Genomic DNA, 6502 nt, shown 5'->3' on the forward strand with positions numbered 1-6502 from the left:
GAAGGAAGGAAGGAAAGAAAGAAGAAAGAAAGAAAGAGAGGAGGGGAGGGGAGAAGGGAGGAAAATAACCTGTCAACTTGGGATTTTATACCTAGCAAAAATATCTTTCAAATATAAAGGCAAAATAATAGTATTTCAGAGAAAAGTTGAAAGAACTTGATCTAGCACACCAACATTTAAAACATTATTTTTTTCAAATTAATGAATGACAACTTGATTTTTCTTACACTTTTAAGGCTGATGAAAAACCTTCATTTCAATTGAAAAGTATGGTAATTGTATTTACAGAATATGAAGTTTTCTAAAATGCAACTTGAAAACATCCAGCATGCATGTTTAATATCAGTACGATGAATTCAAGACCAAGTATACATGTTGTATGCAGCAAGGCTAAATTACAAATTATCATAGTCATCTTCTTCACGTTTTTTCAATGCATTTGATGATTCATTGGCAGTATTTTGTGATAACACCATATTAGTGGTAGTAAGAAGCTTTTGGACCCAATTAATGATGGATTAATCAGAACATTCTGAACTGCTGATGTTGCAGGAATTGAAGATTTTACAGCTGGAGACTGCGAAGTAGGCATGTGTACTGTAAACCTTTGCCCTGTGAGGGACACGGGAGTCCCTACTTTAGTTGCAACAGACATGGTCTGTGGGGTTGGTGTGCCTAGCGTGGGAGTACTTGTCTGCTAGCAACTGAACCAACACTTAACCACGGGACTGTTACTCTTCCCGCGGAAGTTGATGCCTTTTTCTGTCAAGATTTCAGCCTGTAATTTGGAGCTCTTAAGGAATATCTATCAGGCGGCAACCTAGGACCTGAATACGGCTTGATTAATGGAAAAGGGGTTTGATTTCTTTGCCTTGTGATATCTAATAAAAAAATCTCTTGGGGGAGGAGAGGTAAAAGACTGGTCAGCGTGGAACTGGACTGCCAACTGCACATCATCTGCATCAACGGTAGCTTTCTTAGTACGGCTGGAATAAATTTTTGCATCATCTAGAACTGTGGTCACATATCGGAAGGCAAACTCCAACACCTGATTTATAACTCTTGGCTCATATTCTGTAATTCCCAGATCCTTCAGGATTTGTGCCATCATCTGTGCATCTTTCGGCATGCTCTTGGGAGAAGCCATCTTGCCAGACTCCATGATATCCGATGATCAGACTTCTTGAGCTAAATCGCCCACATTAATGTATTTCAGTCCTGATTTTGACACAAGTCCTTTGCCTAGTGTGGTTTTTCCAACCCCTGGTGTACTGGTGAGCAGCATGCTCGGGAGCAACATGGTCCTCCCCACGACGGCTCTGAGTGCCTCGCTCACGAGCCCTTCACATTATGGGAAGGACCATTTAAAACGTGATTAAAGCAAGTTCTAGAGGCTGGAGGAAAAGAAACCAGGTGGAAACGTCAATGTACAGAAAATAATGAAGAGCACTCAACATGGTAAATTCATAGGTAGACAATTTAACATTTAAAGAAAAAGTTTCAAAGGTAATTGAGAGGCATGACAAAGTGAGGACCTTTGTACTTTCCCTAAAAAGCAAAGATAAAGTTGGACTGTTAGTTTCTGGCCTGGCATACAAGCTTGGACATTGTCACTACATCCTAATACGTAAACAGCTAAACAAACTGAAAAATCAATTCTTAGTTAAGAACAGTGAGGTCACAGCAAACTATCATGGCCCCTGAAATTGGAGTGACCAGCAGGCAAAGGCAGAGAAGCACAAGTAACTGGAGCTGAGACCCTCAGACGAGGCCTCCAGGGAAAACTGACAGGCTAGGGAAACCTGAACTGTAATTAACTAACTGCACAGTGTGGACAAGTCTTGAGTTGAAAATTCCAGGGGGACTCAGTCATTCCCCGGCACACATACTTTTGTGAGTTTTACCTCCAGGAGCTCTACCAGGTTCTCAAAGCAAGTATCAGAGAACTATCCCCTTGTGTTTGCAGCAGGGGGAAAGGAAAAGGAACCATTTAAAAACATGCCAAAACACTCTGTTCTTCTTAACAAGGTTTGCCCGCAGGAGAAACTATTTAACCGGAAGATAACCTGGTGGGGTTTTATCAGGGCCAAACTGACCTAGGGGAAGGGAAATAACCTCAGGCAGCTCCTGCCTTCCATGTGGGAGAAGGAAAATACCAAACACCAGCTCCCTCTAGTCATCGTGTCTTCCGTAAGGCTGGTGGGGGAAATGAGAAGTACATGTGATGTACACAGTCTAGAGGCACAGGCTCACTCAAAGACTAAGACCTGATCACAGGTCTATAGAACTCTAAAGAAATCCACATTACTAGGGGCCTATTTACCGCCGTTCCTCTTACTCAGGAACACGCCCAGCTGTTAAGGAAAAATCACCAGGAATACTGAAAGGCAAAAAGGTCATTTGAGAGATAGAGCAAGCATCAGAACAAGACAGAGATATAGCAAGGATGTTGACATGATCAGACCAGGAATTTAAAACAGCTATGATTAATATACTAAAAGCTCTAATGAATAAACTAGATGGATGCAAACACAAGTGGGCAATGTAAGCAGAGAGATGGAAATTCTAAAAAGTACCAAAAAGAAAGGCTAGAGATCAAAAACACTGCAGGAGAAATGAAGAATGTTTTGATGGGCTCATTAGTAGACGGAATAAAGCTAGGAATCTCTGAGCTTGAGGATATCTCAACAGAAACCTCCAAACTGAAAAGGAAACAGAAAAAACAAGGCTGCAAACTCCAGAACAGAATATCCAGGAACTGTAAGACATCTACAAAGGGGGTAGCATATGCAAAATGGGAAAATCAGTAGAAGAAAAAAAAAAGGAACTGAAGAAATATCAGAAACAATAACAACTAAGAATTTCCCCCAAATTATTATGAGACACCAAATACAGATCCAGGAAGCTCAGAGAACACTAAGCAGGATAAACATTCCACCTAGGCATCATCATTTTCAAACTATAAGAATTCATAAAGAAAAAAACTGAAAGAAACCAGAGGGAAAAAAATACATTACCTATAGAGAAGCAAAAGAAAGAATTATACCCAGCTTCTTAGAAAGCATGCAAGTAAGAAGAGTGGAGTGAAATATTTAAAGCACCAAGAGAAAAGAACTATCAACCTAGAATTCTATATCCTGAGAAATATTCTTCGAAAATAAAGGAGAGAGGCCAGGTGCAGTGGCTTATATCCGAAATCCCAGCACTTTGGGAGGCCAAGGTGGGAGGATCGCTGAAGTCCAGGAATTCAGACTGCCATGAGCCATGATCATGGCACTGCACTCCAGAAGTGTTAAAGGAGTTCTTTAGATAGAAGGAAAATCATATAGTTCAGAAATTCGGATCTTCATAAAGAGCATAAGAGAAGGAAGAGGTAAACGTAAAATAGAAAGTTTCCTATTCTTACCTATTTAACAGATAACAATTTGTTCCAAATAATAGTACCAACAATGCATTTGATTTTATATACCTATGTACATATATATGCTTATGTATACTGATGTGTTAGTCAAATAAATAACAGCAACAATACAAGGAACAGCAGAGAGGAATACGGATTGTTGTAAGGCATTTGCATTACCCAGGAAATGGTATAGTATCATTTCAAAGTGGACTTGGATTAGCTGCAGATGTTCCAAACTCCAGGGCAACTACTAAAAAGATGCTTTTAAAAAATATAACTGATCTGCTAAGTAGAGAAAACGGAATCATAAAAAATGCTCAATTAAAATCAAAAGGGGTATTTAACAGGCAAGGGATCGATAAGAGGAAAAGAAACAAACAAAAAAACCCAAACAGCAGAAAAAGAGTGGAAGACAAAAATAGGAACAAAGAACAAGGGCAACAAATATAAAAACAGTAAAACTATGGTAGATGTTAATCCAACTATATCAATAATCATTTTAAATGCCAACGGTTTAAAAGCACCAATTAAAAGACAATAAATTGTCAGAATGAACTAAAAAATAAGACCCAACTATACACTGTCTACAAAAACCTTAAAGACACATATAAATTGAAAGTAAATGGATGGAGAAAGATACACCGTGCTAACATTAATCAAAAGAAAGTGAGAGTCATTATATTCACTTCAGATAGAGCAGACTTCAGATTAAGGAAAGTTATCAGGAAAAAAGAGGAGCATTCTACAATTACATAGGGGTCAATTTTCCAAGAAGACATAACAATCCTTAATGTGTATGCATCTAAAAACAGAGCATCAAACTACATAGGGAAAAACTGACAGAACTGGAAGGAGAAACAGATGAATTCACTATTATACCTGGAAACTTCAGTACCCATCTATCAGAAATGGGCAGATCCAGCAGTCAAAGAATCAGTTAAGGACACAGCTGAACTCAGTAACACCATTTACTAACTTTATATAATGGTTATCTACAGACTACTTCATTCAATAACAGCAGAATACATAATTTTTTCCAAGCCAATATGGAACATTAACCAAGACAAATCACATTTGGGGTCATAAAACACACCTTAACAAATTTAAAATAGCAATTATACAGTGTCTGCTCTCACATCACAATTGAATTAAACTAGAAATCAATAACAAATATAGCTGGAAAATCTCCCAAATACTTGGAGATTAAACAACACACTTCTAAGTAACACATGGATCAAAGAAAGTCTCAAAAGAAATTTTAAAATATTTTGAACAAAAATAAAAAATACAACTTATCAAAATTTGTGGGATGCAGTGAAAACAGTGCTTAAAGGAAAATTTTTAACATTGAATGCATACATCAGAAAAGAGAGATCTAAAATTAATCATTTAAGCCTTCACCTTATAAAAATAGAAAAAGGAGAGGAAATTAATTCCAAAGTAAGGAGAAGAATAAAAATTTAAAGCAGAAATCAATGAAATTGAAAACATAAAATCAGTAGAGAAAATCAACCAAACCAAAAGCTGGTTCTTAGATAAAATCAGTAAGACACGCTAACTAAGAAAAAACAGGACAGAAATTGCTAATTTCAGAAATAAAAAATGAGAATGTCATTACAGATCCCAGGGAGATTAAAAGGATAACCAAGAAATACTATGAACACGTCTATGCACACAAATGTGGTACTCCTACTAGATAAAATGGACCAATTCCTCGAAGAGCACAATCTACCAAAACTCACACAAGAAGAAACAGACAAGCAGAATAAGACTATCTCTATTAAATAATTAATAACTTTCCAAAACACAAAGCGCAGGCCCAGATAGATACTTATGAATTCTATGAAACATTTAAGGAAAAAAAAATATACCAATCCTCTCCTATCTCTTTCAGATGATAGAAGCACGGGGAGTACTCCCTACTTCTATGAGTTCAGCATTACCATATGAAAATCAGGCAAAGACATTACAAGAAACTGCAGACAAATATTGCTAATAAACACAGATGCAAAACTCAAGAAAATATTATCAAACTGAATCCAAAAATGTATGAAAAGGATTATACACCATGACCAAGTGTGATTTATTCTAGGTATGCAAGGCTGGTTCAACATTTGAAAATCAATGTAATCTATCACATCAACAAGCTAAAAAAGAAAAAAATCACACGATCACATCAATAGATGAAGAAAAAGCATTTGGCAAAATCCAACACCTGCTTATAATAAAAACTCACAGTAAACTAGGAATAGAGTGAAGTTCCTCAATTTAATTTTTAAAAATCTACAAAAACCCACACTAACATCATATTTAATGGTGAGAAACTTGAAGCCTTCCCGCTAAGATCAGGAACAAGGCAAGGATATCCCCTCACCACTCCTTTTCAACTTCATATTGCAAGTCCTTGATAATACAGAAAAAGAGATAAAAGGTATACACATTTGGAAGGAGGAAGCCAAACTGTCTTTGTACACAGATGACAATCATCTTTGTAGAAAATTGGAAAGAATCAACCAAAAAAGAAAATCTCCTGAAACTTGTAAGTGATTATAGCAAGGTTACAATGGCCAATCACTTCCCTATACACCAGGAGTGAACAAGTGGAATTTGAAATTATAAACATAATACCATCTACATTAGCACCCTCAAAATGAAATACTTAGGTATAAGTCTAATAAGTTATGTACAAGACTTACATACAAAACTCTGACAAAAGAAATCAAAGAACTAAATCAATGGAGGGGTATTCCATGTTCATGGATAGGAAGATTCAACTGTCAAGATGTCAGTTCTTTCCAACTTGATTTATAGATTCAATGCAATCCCATTCATAATCCCAGCAAATTATTTTGTAGATACCAATAAACTGATTCTTAAGTTTATATGGGGAGGTAAAAGACCCAGAATACCCAACACAATATGGGAGGAGAACAAAGTTAACTGACATTTTCAGACTTCAAGACCTACTACAAAGCTACGGCAATCGAGACAGTATGGTATTGATAAGAGAGAAATAGGTCAACGAAATGAAACAGACAGCTCAGAAATAGAGCTACATAAATACAGTCAACTGATCTTTGGCAAAGGAGGAACGGCAAT

General features: G+C 36.8%; 1 pseudogene; it reads right to left on the reverse strand.

The window, feature by feature from the left end:
* Nucleotides 1–287: 287 nt before the first annotated feature.
* Nucleotides 288–2881, reverse strand: LOC100587789 (annotated as a pseudogene).
* Between the last annotated feature and the right edge of the window lie 3621 nt (nt 2882–6502).

The sequence above is a fragment of the Nomascus leucogenys genome, chromosome 10 (assembly GCF_006542625.1).
Source record: "Nomascus leucogenys isolate Asia chromosome 10, Asia_NLE_v1, whole genome shotgun sequence".
In the NCBI taxonomy this organism is placed as follows: domain Eukaryota; kingdom Metazoa; phylum Chordata; class Mammalia; order Primates; family Hylobatidae; genus Nomascus; species Nomascus leucogenys.